Source organism: Lissotriton helveticus, chromosome 5_1 (assembly GCF_964261635.1).
Source record: "Lissotriton helveticus chromosome 5_1, aLisHel1.1, whole genome shotgun sequence".
NCBI lineage: Eukaryota > Metazoa > Chordata > Amphibia > Caudata > Salamandridae > Lissotriton > Lissotriton helveticus.
In genome coordinates this window covers 814345413-814363314 of record NC_136065.1, presented here as the reverse complement: position 1 = coordinate 814363314, position 17902 = coordinate 814345413, and positions in this window count along the sequence as shown.

Below are 17902 nucleotides of genomic sequence, written 5' to 3'. Positions count from 1 at the left end.
TAACTGGGGTAATAAACAAGCACTATTCATCCGGGAAATGGGACGGATTAAACACAATTGTCACGAGTTACACAAAATGCCGTACGCATATAACAATAGCAGTTCATCACACGGAATTACATCAAATATAAAAAACATATTACGCAACTTGGATTCAGCGCTAACATCATCAATAAACATTACATATGTCTCTTAGCTTCACAAAACAACGCGTAATACAATTAATACTTTTGAAGTGTACAATATTCATGGTGAAAAGAGTACTTAGAAACTCAAAGAACAGCTCTTGTACGTCAAATAACAAACAACTGCTAATAATACATTACATAACACTTTAAGAAAATAAATACATTACATATCGAAGAATAAAAACAAGACTTTAATTACATTACATAATATTCATTTCGAAATATTACAAACAAAAAAATACAATGTCAACATTATTAAAAATACACTCCTATTCATTCGTTAACTTAAACATACTATAGGTAGTAAATAAAAACACTTACTTACATATAAATTAAATAAATAACTAAAATAATTACAATCGCTAACAAAATATGTCACTATTTATATAAATACACTCATAATTATTAACTAATTTATGCATACTATCAATACTACTTTAAATTAGATTACAAAAACACTTAGAGGAAATCTCTTACCTATCATACGACGCACCAACAGCACACGAACAGGAACACGCCTTCCGCATCCCGCTATTCTCCATGTTCTGGAGAATTCCACCGATTACGTATGCAAATCGGAACGCGACGTCAAAAACGTAGCGCTCCGATTGGCTAAAAAAAATGTCAATCAAAAAAAAGACGTAACGGTAGGAAAAATAAAAAAAAACTACAACGCTAACCTGTTAAATGTAGGTAGCGTTAAGGTGGCGCTTTGCGTCCGACATTTAAATAAAAAAAAAAATTATCACCCTCAACCCCTCACCCTCAACCCCTCACCCTCAATCACACTCAATCACCCTCACTCACCCTCACTCACCCTCAATCACCCTCACTCACCCTCACCCTCACTCACCCTCACTCACCCTCACCCTCACTCACCCTCACCCTCACTCACCCTCAATCACCCTCACCCTCACTCACCCTCACTCACCCTCACCCTCACTCACCCTCATTCACCCTCACTCACCCTCACTCACCCTCACCCTCACTCACCCTCAACCCCTCATCCTCACTCACCCTCACCCTCACTCACCCTCACCCTCCCTCAACCCCTCACCCTCACTCACCCTCAACCCCTCAGCCTCCCCCTCACTCACCCTCAACCCCTCACCCTCAACACATCACTCACCCTCACTCTCACTCACCCTCAGTCACCCTCACTCACCCTCAACCCCTCACCCTCACTCACCCTCAATCACCCTCACCCTCACTCACCCTCACTCACCCTCAACCCCTCACCCTCAATCACCCTCACCCTCACTCACCCTCAACCCCTCACCCTCACCCTCACTCACCCTCACCTTCACCCTCTCACCCTCAACCCCTCACCCTCACTCACCCTCAACCCCTCAACCACCCTCAACCCCTCACCCTCACTCACCCTCACTCACACTCACTCACCCTCACTCACCCCCACCCTCACTCCTACTCACTCACCCTCACTCACCCTCACTCACCCTCACCCTCACTCACCCTCACCCACACTCACCCTCACCCTCACTCACCCTCAACACCTCACCCTCACTCACCCTCAACCACTCACCCTCACCCTCACCCTCACTCACCCTCAACTCCTTACCCTCAATCACCCTCACCCTCACTCAGCCTCAACCCCTCACCCTCACTCACCCTCAACCCCTCACCCTCACTCACCCACAACCCCTCACCCTCACTCACCCTCAACCCCTCACCCTCACTCACCCTCACTCACCCTCACTCACCCTCACCCTCACTCACCCTCACTCACCCTCACCCTCACTCACCCTCACTCACCCTCACTCACCCTCACCCACACTCACCCTCACCCTCACTCACCCTCAACGCCTCACCCTCACTCACTCTCAACCCCTCACCCTCACTCAACCTCAACACCTCACCCTCACCCTCACTCACCCTCAACCGTTCACCCTCAACACCTCACTCACCCTCACTCTCACTCACCCTCACTCACCCTCAACCCCTCAGCCTCACCCTCACTCACCCTCACCCTCACACTCACTCACCCTCAACCCCTCACCCTCACTCACCCTCACTCACCCTCAACCCCTCACACTCACTCAACCTCAACACCTCACCCTCACCCTCACTCACCCTCAACCGTTCACCCTCAACCCCTCACTCACCCTCACTCTCACTCACCCTCGCTCACCCTCAACCACTCACCCTCACTCACCCTCACTCACCCTCACTCACCCTCACTCACCCTCGCCCTCACTCACCCTCACTCACCCTCACCCTCACTCACCCTCACCCTCACTCACCCTCAATCACCCTCACCCTCACTCACCCTCAACCCCTAACCCTCACTCACCCTCACTCACCCTCACTCACCCTCACTCACCCTCACCCTCACTCACCCTCACTCACCCTCACCCACCCTCACCCTCACTCACCCTCAATCACCCTCACCCTCACTCACCCTTACTCACCCTCACTCACCCTCACCCTCACTCACCCTCACTCACCCTCACTCACCCTCAGCCTCACTCACCCTCAACCCCTCACCCTCACTCACCCTCACCCTCACTCACCCTCACCCTCCCTCAACCCCTCACCCTCACTCACCCTCATCCCCTCAGCTTCCCCCTCACTCACCCTCAACCCCTCACCCTCAACACCTCACTCACCCTCACTCTCACTCACCCTCAGTCACCCTCACTCACCCTCAACCCCTCACCCTCACCCTCACTCACCCTCAATCACCCTCACCCTCACTCACCCTCACCCTCACTCACCCTCAACCCCTCACCCTCAATCACCATCACCCTCACTCACCCTCAACCCCTCACCCTCACCCTCACTCACCCTCACCCTCACTCACCCTCACTCACCCTCACTCACCCTCACTCACCCTCACCCTCACCCACCCTCAACCCCTCACCCTCACTCACCCTCACCCTCACTCACCCTCACCCTCCCTCAACCCCTCACCCTCACTCACCCTCATCCCCTCAGCCTCCCCCTCACTCACCCTCAACCCCTCACCCTCAACACCTCACTCACCCTCACTCTCACTCACCCTCAGTCACCCTCACTCACCCTCAACCCCTCACCCTCACCCTCACTCACCCTCACCCTTACTCACCCTCACCCTCAATCACCCTCACCCTCACTCACCCTCAACCCCTCACCCTCACCCTCACTCACCCTCACCTTCACCCTCTCACCCTCAACCCCTCACCCTCACTCACCCTCAACCCCTCAACCACCCTCAACCCCTCACCCTCACTCACCCTCACTCACACTCACTCACCCTCACTCACCCCCACCCTCACTCACACTCACTCACCCTCACTCACCCTCACTCACCCTCACCCTCACTCACCCTCACCCACACTCACCCTCACCCTCACTCACCCTCAACACCTCACCCTCACTCACCCTCAACCCCTCACCCTCACCCTCACTCAGCCTCAACCCCTTACCCTCAATCACCCTCACCCTCACTCAGCCTCAACCCCTCACCCTCACTCACCCTCAACCCCTCACCCTCACTCACCCTCAACCCCTCACCCTCACTCACCCTCAACCCCTCACCCTCACTCACCCTCACTCAGCCTCACCCTCACTCACCCTCACCCTCACTCACCCTCACTCACCCTCACTCACCCTCACCCACACTCACCCTCACCCTCACTCACCCTCAAGGCCTCACCCTCACTCACTCTCAACCCCTCACCCTCACTCACCCTCAACACCTCACCCTCACCCTCACTCACCCTCAACCGTTCACCCTCAACCCCTCACTCACCCTCACTCTCACTCACCCTCACTTACCCTCAACCCCTCAGCCTCACCCTCACTCACCCTCACCCTCACCCTCACTCACCCTCAACCCCTCACCCTCACTCACCCTCACCCTCACTCACCCTCAACCCCTCACACTCACTCACCCTCACCCTCACTCACCCTCAACTCCTCACCCTCACTCACCCTCAACACCTCAGCCTCACCCTCACTCACCCTCAACGCCTCACCCTCAACCCCTCACCCTCACTCACCCTCACCCTCACTCACCCTCAACGCCTCACCCTCAACCCCTCACCCTCACTCACCCTCACAACACATATTGTGTTACAATAGGTGTCACATTTGCGGAAGATAAAACTATCTAGAGATGTAGCATAACGACCAGAGCTGCCATATAAGTCACGTAAATACAAAACATGTTGCATTCCAAATGCTATAGGTGTCACATTTGCAAACGTTATAACTATTGGCATTGTAAATGACAAAGCCATCAATATAGCAATTTTAACATCGCAAAAATAAATACATTATGTCATTTACAAGACCAATAACTTCAACTTTTCTAATGCGAGACCTATTGCATTCCAACCCCACTCATCCACGCAACGCCACTCACACACGCAACGCCACTCACACACGCAACGCCACTCACACACGCAACGCCACTCACACACGCTATGCCACTCACACACGCAACGCCACTCACACACGCAATGCCACTCACACACGCTACGCCACTCACATACGCAACGCCACTCACACACGCAACGCCACTCACACACGCAACGCCACTCACACACGCCACTCATCCACGCAACGCCACTCATCCACGCAACGCCACTCATCCACGCAACACCACTCTTCCATTTGCAAAAAGAAAAATGTCTAACTATTCTATTGCGAGACCTATTGCATTTTCAATGCTTGTTATTTATGGCATACAGCCATTAAGGTAGAGAAAAATTATTAAGTGCCTGTTATACATTATACCTGCCAAGCCCCAATAAATTGTTTCTAAAAAAGAGAAGGATTCAATAAAATGCATTTTAAACACAAAAAATCAGTCTGAAAATGTATTAAAGTGCAGAGTGTTCAACACAATCAGAGGCTCTCCAAATTGCGTGAAATGTTGCTAGGCTCTTGTTCTTCAAGACATATAGATATGTAAACATGTTATTCCTAGACATTTTACTAAATCAGTGTTCCATAGTAGGGTGATTCTGTTGACTTCCAACCTTGTAATGCAGGCAGAGCCTGTGTGCCTGGCCGTTAGATTTCTCCTTCCACCCTGTCACTCTGTATTCTGCTTCCGGTCACGCTTGCAGCCGACAAGCGGTGGAGCTAAGGTGAAGGAAGACTGTTCCACGGGCAAGCTCCAAGTCCAGGATTTTGGCCTGGATGACGCTGGTGTTTCCGAATCAGAGTCACACTCCGGCCAGCAACTCTCACTTATATGTCGCCATGTAGCTGTCACAGGAGTATTCAAAGTCAATAATGTTAATCTGAAGGTTAGGCTCACCGCGACGTTACGGAAGCATGAAATAGACAATGGAATGCATAGAAGATACACTGCTATGTAACCGGCTGTCACTTCCCCTTTTTGTGTTCAGGTGTTTTGATGGTGCTGTTGAAGAGATGCAGCTGGTGTAATACGGTGCGCCGCAGCAGTTTCTAAGACTGCCAATCCAAGGGGCATATTATCAAGACAGGCGATACAATTATCGCCGCTTTAGCAGCAGAAAACTGCCGCTAAAACCGCGATAATGGACTTGATAATATGCTCTATGGAATTCCAATTGAAGCACATGCTAGATGTGAAGTACATCTAACATGGGCTTTCATTGGAATTCCATATAGCATATTATCAAGCCATTATCGCCGTTTTAGTGGCAGTTTTCTGACGCTAAAGCAGCAATAATTTTATCACCTGTCTTGATAATATGCCCCCAAGTGCGCTGTCTCTCCAAAGGAACACTGAGATACTTTCCCCAAAGGGCGAGTGTTGCTGCTGATAAGCTTGAGAAGAGTACACAACGATAAAGCTTGTCAGCAAGTGTCAGTACGTGCCTGCCTAGTATTTTCTGCTTTCGGGAAATACAGTGCCTTTAACCAATGTTTTGGCCCGGGTTTTGACTTTGTCTTGTGAAAGAGAAACTGAAGAGAATCTCGTTTTAAGCTATCCTCTGTATAGGTACTTGGGCAAACGAAGGCTGATTGCAAAAATTGTGGTAATCGAGCATGGAGGCGAATGCTCTTTCACCTTGAGGTATTATAATCAGTGTAGTGCTGAGCTTGGAATGTATGGGGCGGTGCAGCAATTGGTGAGCATCAGATGCTGATACTGGCTCTTGTCAAGGGCTCTCAGAAGAGGAGTGATAGCCATCATCAGTCCTGCTAAGGACTCGTAATCAGATGGTGGGATTGCAATATATTGAGATGTCTAAAAATATCAATATGTCCACTGCTCACAGAAAGGGCGTGGAAGATTGTCCTAATTAAATCAGATCTGAGTAAAGAGTGGAATTAGGTGGGCATTCCTCTCAGCCCCTAGACCAATATACTATCGGATGATTTAGCTCTTCTGATTGGGCATTCAGAGTCAGCCTCTTCGGTTAATGCAAATAACTAGATTACAGAACTGACTTTGTTAGCTAGGGGGATACATCGCCAGGAGTACTATAGGGATCAATTGTAAAGTCTATCAGTTGTTTTATCAACCCAGCCCACTTAGTTTACAGGGGGTCTGTGCAATGAGACAAGAGAGAAGGAATATCCCAATTCAGAAAATCATAATAATCTGGCTCTTAATAATAGCCAGTGGGCTAATTTAATACCCAACCAGTGTGAAGCTGACAAAGCCAAATGTGGGACTTCAACATTGACACTTGCCATAGGGTTCTTCTTTCTCAGTACAGAGCAAAGTCTGATCAGGAGTTTGTCGAGAATTGTTTCAGATTCCGCCTTTTAGGACCTGAGGGACCAGTAGCACCAGTTGAACATAATACCCTGGTTGAGTTAGCCAGGGTTGAACAGGGTCTAAAGCATGCACCAAGGACTCCATAGGGAGGAGTTGGTGTCTTGCAACACATGTTAAGGCGTGGCCTACTTGGACAGCACACAGGTTGTATTAGCTGCACGTAGATGTTTTACCTTCATTGGCACTCATGGAGGCCAAACCATCTGACCAACTAGCCAATGATACCCTCAGAATCTGGACAAGAGAGGAGACTCGAGAAGTTGGAGCCATTAGTAATATTTGTATCACGTCATATTATCTTCCAACTTCTGGAAATTTAAAAGTGCTGTAATCAACACATATTATTATTAAATAGCTCAGTGGTACTCATTTTATTAAGAGTTTATTTTTCACAATTTGTTTTTCAGGTGCAGAAGGTTCATTCACAGACTCATCTTAGTCGGATGAATCAGAACATCAAGGAGACACCCCTATTCTCTGATAGTGTGCCACGGCACCGACCTTAGGAGAGGGGAAAGGATATTGCAGGATATTCCAGATGTATTTCCAGTGCTTTTTATTCCTTTAAACTGATATTTTGCAACAGCTAAACATATAATTCACCTCTCTCCCAAGAAATATATGCATATAATCTCTCTCTCTCTCTCTCTATATATATATATATATATATATATATATATATATATATATATATCAATGCTCGAAGGTGTCCACCTTTGAGTAGCACGCGAACAGCAGCTTGGTTTATGTATAGGTGAGGACGGGGATCCACTTGTAGACGCCGCTCCGTACGGGATCTGCCCGACGCGTTTCGAAGCTCCATATGCTTCTCTTCAGGGGCTTTAATGGAAGCGGTGTGCCCAACCGCCGACCAACTTCCCCATTTTATATATAACACACCCACCGATGGGAGGCTCAAATGAGACTGTGCATTCTGGGAAGTGTGGTCTGGGAAGCACACAATCAAGTCCTGTATAGACTCCACAAGTGGGCCCATCCTCGATTCCAAGTACGACTGCTGCTTCACTTTCGTGACCCCCAGGGTACCGGGGTGGTGCATACTCCGCGGCTGGACGGCCGCGTATAAATCAATGCTCGAAGGTGTCCACCTTTGAGTAGCACGCGAACAGCAGCTTGGTTTATGTACAGGTGAGGACGGGGATCCACTCGTAGACGCCGCTCCGTACGGGATCTGCCCGAAGCATTTCGAAGCTCATTATGCTTCTCTTCAGGGGCTTTAACGGAAGCGGTGTGCCCAACCGCCGACCCACTTCCCCATTTTATATATAACACACCCACCGATGGGAGGCTCAAATTAGACTGTGCATTCTGGGAAGTGTGGTCCGGGAAGCACACAATCAAGTCCTGTATGGACTCCACAAGTGGGCCAGTCCTCGATTCCAAGTACGACTGCTGCTTCACTTTCGTGCCCCCCAGGGTACCGGGGTGGTGCATACTCCGCGGCTGGACGGCCACGTATAAATCAATGCTTGAAGGTGTCCACCTTTGAGTAGCACGCGAACAGCAGCTTGGTTTATGTACAGGTGAGGACGGGGATCCACTCGTAGACGCCGCTCCGTATGGGATCTGCCCGAAGCATTTCGAAGCTCATTATGCTTCTCTTCAGGGGCTTTAACGGAAGCGGTGTGCCTAACCGCCGACCCACTTCCCCATTTTATATATAACAGACCCACCGATGGGAGGCTTAAATGAGACTGTGCATTCTGGGAAGTGTGGGCCGGGAAGCACACAATCAAGTCCTGTATGGACTCCACAAGTGGGCCCGTCCTCGATTCCAAGTACGACTGCTGCTTCACTTTCGTGCCCCCCAGGGTACCGGGGTGGTGCATACTCCGCGGCTGGACGGCCGCGTATAAATCAATGCTTGAAGGTGTTGACCTTTGAGTAGCACGCGAACAGCAGCTTGGTTTATGTATAGGTGAGGACGGGGATCCACTCGTAGACGCCGCTCCGTACGGAATCTGCCCGCCGCGTTTCGAGCTCCATATGCTTCTCTTCAGGGGCTTTAACGGAAGCGGTGTGCCCAACCGCCGACCCACTTCCCCATTTTATATATAACAGACCCACCGATGGGAGGCTCAAATGAGACTGTGCATTCTGGGAAGTGTGGGCCGGGAAGCACACAATCAAGTCCTGTATGGACTCCACAAGTGGGCCATTCCTCGATTCCAAGTACGACTGCTGCTTCACTTTCGTGACCCCAGGGTACCGGGGTGGTGCATACTCCGCGGCTGGATGGACGCGTATATATCAATGCTCGAAGGTGTCCACCTTTGATTAGCATGCAAACAGCAGCTTGGTTTATGTATAGGTGATGACGGGGATCCACTTGTAGACGCCGCTCCCTACGGGATCTGCCCGACGCGTTTCGAAGCTCCATATGCTTCTCTTCAGGGGCTTTAATGGAAGCGGTGTGCCCAACCGCCGACCAACTTCCCCATTTTATATATAACACACCCACCGATGGGAGGCTCAAATGAGACTGTGCATTCTGGGAAGTGTGGTCCGGGAAGCACACAATCAAGTCATGTATGGCCTCCGCAAGTGGGCCCATCCTCGATTCCAAGTACGACTGCTGCTTCACTTTCGTGACCCCCAGGGTACCGGGGTGGTGCATACTCCGCGGCTGGACGGCCGCGTATAAATCAATGCTCGAAGGTGTCCACCTTTGAGTAGCACGCGAACAGCAGCTTGGTTTATGTATAGGTGAGGACGGGGATCCACTCGTAGACGCCGCTCCGTACGGAATCTGCCCGCCGCGTTTCGAGCTCCATATGCTTCTCTTCAGGGGCTTTAACGGAAGCGGTGTGCCTAACCGCCGACCCACTTCCCCATTTTATATATAACAGACCCACCGATGGGAGGCTCAAATGAGACTGTGCATTCTGGGAAGTGTGGTCCGGGAAGCACACAATCAAGTCCTGTATGGACTCCACAAGTGGGCCCGTCCTCGATTCCAAGTACGACTGCTGCTTCACTTTCGTGCCCCCCAGGGTACCGGGGTGGTGCATACTCCGCGGCTCGACGGCCGCGTATAAATCAATGCTTGAAGGTGTCCACCATTGAGTAGCACGCGAACAGCAGCTTGGTTTATGTATAGGTGAGGACGGGGATCCACTCGTAGACGCCGCTCCGTACGGGATCTGCCCGAAGCATTTCGAAGCTCATTATGCTTCTCTTCAGGGGCTTTAACGGAAGCGGTGTGCCCAACCGCCGACCCACTTCCCCATTTTATATATAACACACCCACCGATGGGAGGCTCAAATTAGACTGTGCATTCTGGGAAGTGTGGTCCGGGAAGCACACAATCAAGTCCTGTATGGACTCCACAAGTGGGCCAGTCCTCGATTCCAAGTACGACTGCTGCTTCACTTTCGTGCCCCCCAGGGTACCGGGGTGGTGCATACTCCGCGGCTGGACGGCCACGTATAAATCAATGCTTGAAGGTGTCCACCTTTGAGTAGCACGCGAACAGCAGCTTGGTTTATGTACAGGTGAGGACGGGGATCCACTCGTAGACGCCGCTCCGTACAGGATCTGCCCGAAGCATTTCGAAGCTCATTATGCTTCTCTTCAGGGGCTTTAACGGAAGCGGTGTGCCTAACCGCCGACCCACTTCCCCATTTTATATATAACAGACCCACCGATGGGAGGCTTAAATGAGACTGTGCATTCTGGGAAGTGTGGGCCGGGAAGCACACAATCAAGTCCTGTATGGACTCCACAAGTGGGCCCGTCCTCGATTCCAAGTACGACTGCTGCTTCACTTTCGTGCCCCCCAGGGTACCGGGGTGGTGCATACTCCGCGGCTGGACGGCCGCGTATAAATCAATGCTTGAAGGTGTTGACCTTTGAGTAGCACGCGAACAGCAGCTTGGTTTATGTATAGGTGAGGACGGGGATCCACTCGTAGACGCCGCTCCGTACGGAATCTGCCCGCCGCGTTTCGAGCTCCATATGCTTCTCTTCAGGGGCTTTAACGGAAGCGGTGTGCCCAACCGCCGACCCACTTCCCCATTTTATATATAACAGACCCACCGATGGGAGGCTCAAATGAGACTGTGCATTCTGGGAAGTGTGGGCCGGGAAGCACACAATCAAGTCCTGTATGGACTCCACAAGTGGGCCATTCCTCGATTCCAAGTACGACTGCTGCTTCACTTTCGTGACCCCAGGGTACCGGGGTGGTGCATACTCCGCGGCTGGCTGGACGCCTATATATCAATGCTCGAAGGTGTCCACCTTTGATTAGCATGCAAACAGCAGCTTGGTTTATGTATAGGTGATGACGGGGATCCACTTGTAGACGCCGCTCCCTACGGGATCTGCCCGACGCGTTTCGAAGCTCCATATGCTTCTCTTCAGGGGCTTTAATGGAAGCGGTGTGCCCAACCGCCGACCAACTTCCCCATTTTATATATAACACACCCACCGATGGGAGGCTCAAATGAGACTGTGCATTCTGGGAAGTGTGGTCCGGGAAGCACACAATCAAGTCATGTATGGCCTCCGCAAGTGGGCCCATCCTCGATTCCAAGTACGACTGCTGCTTCACTTTCGTGACCCCCAGGGTACCGGGGTGGTGCATACTCCGCGGCTGGACGGCCGCGTATAAATCAATGCTCGAAGGTGTCCACCTTTGAGTAGCACGCGAACAGCAGCTTGGTTTATGTATAGGTGAGGACGGGGATCCACTCGTAGACGCCGCTCCGTACGGAATCTGCCCGCCGCGTTTCGAGCTCCATATGCTTCTCTTCAGGGGCTTTAACGGAAGCGGTGTGCCTAACCGCCGACCCACTTCCCCATTTTATATATAACACACCCACCGATGGGAGGCTCAAATTAGACTGTGCATTCTGGGAAGTGTGGTCCGGGAAGCACACAATCAAGTCCTGTATGGACTCCACAAGTGGGCCCGTCCTCGATTCCAAGTACGACTGCTGCTTCACTTTCGTGCCCCCCAGGGTACCGGGGTGGTGCATACTCCGCGGCTCGACGGCCGCGTATAAATCAATGCTTGAAGGTGTCCACCATTGAGTAGCACGCGAACAGCAGCTTGGTTTATGTATAGGTGAGGACGGGGATCCACTCGTAGACGCCGCTCCATACGGAATCTGCCCGCCGCGTTTCGAGCTCCATATGCTTCTCTTCAGGGGCTTTAACGGAAGCGGTGTGCCCAACCGCCGACCCACTTCCCCATTTTATATATAACAGACCCACCAATGGGAGGCTCAAATGAGACTGTGCATTCTGGGAAGTGTGGGCAGGGAAGCACACAATCAAGTCCTGTATGGACTCCACAAGTGGGCCATTCCTCGATTCCAAGTACGACTGCTGCTTCACTTTCGTGACCCCCAGGGTACCGGGGTGGTGCATACTCCGCGGCTGGATGGACGCGTATATATCAATGCTCGAAGGTGTCCACCTTTGATTAGCACGCAAACAGCAGCTTGGTTTATGTATAGGTGAGGACGGGGATCCACTTGTAGACGCCGCTCCCTACGGGATCTGCCCGACGCGTTTCGAAGCTCCATATGCTTCTCTTCAGGGGTTTTAATGGAAGCGGTGTGCCCAACCGCCGACCAACTTCCCCATTTTATATATAACACACCCACCGATGGGAGGCTCAAATGAGACTGTGCATTCTGGGAAGTGTGGTCCGGGAAGCACACAATCAAGTCATGTATGGCCTCCACAAGTGGGCCCATCCTAGATTCCAAGTACGACTGCTGCTTCACTTTCGTGACCCCCAGGGTACCGGGGTGGTGCATACTCCGCGGCTGGACGGCCGCGTATAAATCAATGCTCGAAGGTGTCCACCTTTGAGTAGCACGCGAACAGCAGCTTGGTTTATGTATAGGTGAGGACGGGGATCCACTCGTAGACGCCGCTCCGTACGGGATCTGCCCGAAGCGTTTCGAAGCTCATTATGCTTCTCTTCAGGGGCTTTAACGGAAGCGGTGTGCCCAACCGCCGACCCACTTCCCCATTTTATATATAACACACCCACCGATGGGAGGCTCAAATGAGACTGTGCATTCTGGGAAGTGTGGCCCGGGAAGCACACAATCAAGTCCTGTATGGACTCCACAAGTGGGCCCGTCCTCGATTCCAAGTATGACTGCTACTTCACTTTCGTGCCCCCCAGGGTACCGGGGTGGTGCATACTCCGCGGCTGGATGGACGCGTATAAATCAATGCTCGAAGGTGCCCACCTTTGAGAAGCTGCGAACAGCAGCTTGGTTTATGTATAGGTGAGGACGGGGATCCACTCGTAGACGCCGCTCCGTACAGGATCTGCCCGACGCGTTTCGAAGCTCCATATGCTTCTCTTCAGGGGCTTTAACGGAAGCGGTGTGCCCAACCTCCGACCCACTTCCCCATTTTATATATAACACACCCACCGATGGGAGGCTCAAATGAGACTGTGCATTCTGGGAAGTGTGGTCCGGGAAGCACACAATCAAGTCCTGTATGGACTCCACAAGTGGGCCCGTCCTCGATTCCAAGTACGACTGCTGCTTCACTTTCGTGACCCCCAGGGTACCGGGGTGGTGCATACTCCGCGGCTGGACGGCCGCATATAAATCAATGCTCGAAGGTGTGCACCTTTGAGTAGCACGCGAACAGCAGCTTGGTTTATGTATAGGTGAGGACGGGGATCCACTCGTTGACGCCGCTCCTTACGGGATCTGCCCGACGCGTTTCGAAGCTCCATATGCTTCTCTTCAGGGGCTTTAACGGAAGCGGTGTGCCCAACCGCCGACCCACTTCCCCATTTTATATATAACACACCCACCGATGGGAGGCTCAAATGAGACTGTGCATTCTGGGAAGTGTGGTCCGGGAAGCACACAATCAAGTCCTGTATGGACTCCACAAGTTGGCCCGTCCTCGATTCCAAGTACGACTGCTGCTTCACTTTCGTGACCCCCAGGGTACCGGGGTGGTGCATACTCCGCGGCTGGAAGGCCACGTATAAATCAATGCTCGAAGGTGTCCACCTTTGAGTAGCACGCGAACAGCAGCTTGGTTTATGTATAGGTGAGGACGGGGATCCACTCGTAGACGCCGCTCCGTACGGGATATGCCCGAAGCGTTTCGAAGCTCATTATGCTTCTCTTCAGGGGCTTTAACGGAAGCGGTGTGCCCAACCACCGAAAAACTTCCCCATTTTAAATATAACACACCCACCGATGGGAGGCTCAAATGAGACTGTGCATTCTGGGAAGTGTGGTCCGGGAAGCACACAATCAAGTCCTGTATGGACTCCACAAGTGAGCCCGTCCTCGATTCCAAGTACGACTGCTGCTTCACTTTCGTGACCCCCAGGGTACCGGGGTGGTGCATACTCCGCGGCTGGAAGGCCACGTATAAATCAATGCTCGAAGGTGTCCACCTTTGAGTAGCACGCGAACAGCAGCTTGGTTTATGTATAGGGGAGGACGGGGATCCACTCGTAGATGCCGCTCCGTACGGGATCTGCCCGACGCGTTTCGAAGCTCCATATGCTTATCTTCAGGGGATTTAACGGAAGCGGTGTGCCCAACCGCCGACCCACTTCCCCATTTTATATATAACACACCCACCGATGGGAGGCTCAAATGAGACTGTGCATTCTGGGAAGTGTGGTCCGGGAAGCACACAATCAAGTCCTGTATGGACTCCACAAGTGAGCCCATCCTCGATTCCAAGTACGACTGCTGCTTCACTTTCGTGACCCCCAGGGTACCGGGGTGGTGCATACTCCGCGGCTGGACGGCCGCATATAAATCAATGCTCGAAGGTGTGCACCTTTGAGTAGCACGCGAACAGCAGCTTGGTTTATGTATAGGTGAGGACGGGGATCCACTCGTTGACGCCGCTCCTTACGGGATCTGCCCGACGCGTTTCGAAGCTCCATATGCTTCTCTTCAGGGGCTTTAACGGAAGCGGTGTGCCCAACCGCCGACCCACTTCCCCATTTTATATATAACACACCCACCGATGGGAGGCTCAAATGAGACTGTGCATTCTGGGAAGTGTTGTTTGGGAAGCACACAATCAAGTCCTGTATGGACTCCACAAGTTGGCCCGTCCTCGATTCCAAGTACGACTGCTGCTTCACTTTCGTGACCCCCAGGGTACCGGGGTGGTGCATACTCCGCGGCTGGAAGGCCACGTATAAATCAATGCTCGAAGGTGTCCACCTTTGAGTAGCACGCGAACAGCAGCTTGGTTTATGTATAGGTGAGGACGGGGATCCACTCGTAGATGCCGCTCTGTACGGGATCTGCCCGACGCGTTTCGAAGCTCCATATGCTTATCTTCAGGGGATTTAACGGAAGCGGTGTGCCCAACCGCCGACCCACTTCCCCATTTTATATATAACACACCCACCGATGGGAGGCTCAAATGAGACTGTGCATTCTGGGAAGTGTGGTCCGGGAAGCACACAATTAAGTCCTGTATGGACTCCACAAGTGAGCCCATCCTCGATTCCAAGTACGACTGCTGCTTCACTTTCGTGACCCCCAGGGTACCGGGGTGGTGCATACTCCGCGGCTGGACGGCCGCATATAAATCAATGCTCGAAGGTGTGCACCTTTGAGTAGCACGCGAACAGCAGCTTGGTTTATGTATAGGTGAGGACGGGGATCCACTCGTAGACGCCGCTCCTTACGGGATCTGCCCGACGCGTTTCGAAGCTCCATATGCTTCTCTTCAGGGGCTTTAACGGAAGCGGTGTGCCCAACCGCCGACCCACTTTCCCATTTTATATATAACACACCCACAGATGGGAGGCTCAAATGAGACTGTGCATTCTGGGAAGTGTGGTCCGGGAAGCACACAATCAAGTCCTGTATGGACTCCACAAGTTGGCCCGTCCTCGATTCCAAGTACGACTGCTGCTTCACTTTCGTGACCCCCAGGGTACCGGGGTGGTGCATACTCCGCGGCTGGAAGGCCACGTATAAATCAATGCTCGAAGGTGTCCACCTTTGAGTAGCACGCGAACAGCAGCTTGGTTTATGTATAGGTGAGGACGGGGATCCACTCGTTGACGCTGCTCCGTACGGGATCTGCCCGACGCGTTTCGAAGCTCCATATGCTTCTCTTCAGGGGCTTTAACGGAAGCGGTGTGCCCAACCGCCGACCCACTTCCCCATTTTATATATAACACACCCACCGATGGGAGGCTCAAATGAGACTGTGCATTCTGGGAAGTGCGGTCCGGGAAGCACACAATCAAGTCCTGTATGGACTCCACAAGTGGGCCCGTCCTCGATTCCAAGTACGACTGCTGCTTCACTTTCGTGACCCCCAGGGTACCGGGGTGGTGCATACTCCGCGGCTGGACGGCCGCGTATAAATCAATGCTCGAAGGTGTCCACCTTTGAGTAGCACGCGAACAGCAGCTTGGTTTATGTATAGGTGAGGACGGGGATCCACTCGTAGATGCCGCTCCGTACGGGATCTGCCCGACGCGTTTCGAAGCTCCATATGCTTATCTTCAGGGGATTTAACGGAAGCGGTGTGCCCAACCGCCGACCCACTTCCCCATTTTATATATAACACACCCACCGATGGGAGGCTCAAATGAGACTGTGCATTCTGGGAAGTGTGGTCCGGGAAGCACACAATCAAGTCCTGTATGGACTCCACAAGTGAGCCCATCCTCGATTCCAAGTACGACTGCTGCTTCACTTTCGTGACCCCCAGGGTACCGGGGTGGTGCATACTCCGCGGCTGGACGGCCGCATATAAATCAATGCTCGAAGGTGTGCACCTTTGAGTAGCACGCGAACAGCAGCTTGGTTTATGTATAGGTGAGGACGGGGATCCACTCGTAGACGCCGCTCCTTACGGGATCTGCCCGACGCGTTTCGAAGCTCCATATGCTTCTCTTCAGGGGCTTTAACGGAAGCGGTGTGCCCAACCGCCGACCCACTTTCCCATTTTATATATAACACACCCACCGATGGGAGGCTCAAATGAGACTGTGCATTCTGGGAAGTGTGGTCCGGGAAGCACACAATCAAGTCCTGTATGGACTCCACAAGTGGGCCCGTCCTCGATTCCAAGTACGACTGCTGCTTCACTTTCGTGCCCTCCAGGGTACCGGGGTGGTGCATACTCCGCGGCTGGACGGCCGGGTATAAATCAATGCTCGAAGCTGTCCACCTTTGAGAAGCCTCCAGGGATAAATATAATAACAGCATATGAGAATATCATCTGCTCATTCAGGAATGGGTTTGAGAAATATATGCTCAGTATGGAGGGAGAAAAACAGATTTAGGTTTAAAACCACTTTGGGAGTTCAAGTCGTCTAATGTTTTCGTTAATCAAATTTAAAATAGGATTGCCAATGATATTCGGATTGCCACATAGGTCATGTAGCAGATGCAACATTTCTGCATCTTCTACTGCAATGTTGCTAGGTGCTCTAGCAACTTCACCTATATCAGTGTTGACCTTGGTTGCAAACCATTTGTGTAGGAGTAGTTTGCGTGTGAAGTAGAACAAATCAATTCTGCTTTGGGTGTAATCAAATGAGGAGGATGGACAGAAGGACAGCCCAAGTGACAAGACCTCAATTTCAGCTTGATTGAGTTCTCTGTCTGATAAGTTGATAACTGTTTTAGAGTCCTTAATTTTCCTCTCTTCTAGCCCCTTGTCCTGGATCCCACAGGGCTCGATATTTCGCTTATGTTGGTCGCGTTTGGTTTCCCTGCACCTCTGCCGCCTCAACCTCGTCCTCTTGGTCCTCCGGCGTTGACTTTGCTCTGGGCAGCTAGTCTTCCTTGCGCAACCAATGCGAATTCCATTAACATTTGTTCTTTTGGGCTGAGTAAGCCTGAGCTCTTTGGTTGTTGAGCTTCATTTGATGTTTCGTATGCATTATCCTGCTGCGTACTTGTTGTGGGATGGTCCAGTTCTGTTTCAGTGCTGACTTCTGTTGTAGTTTTAGTAGTGGCGCTTTTA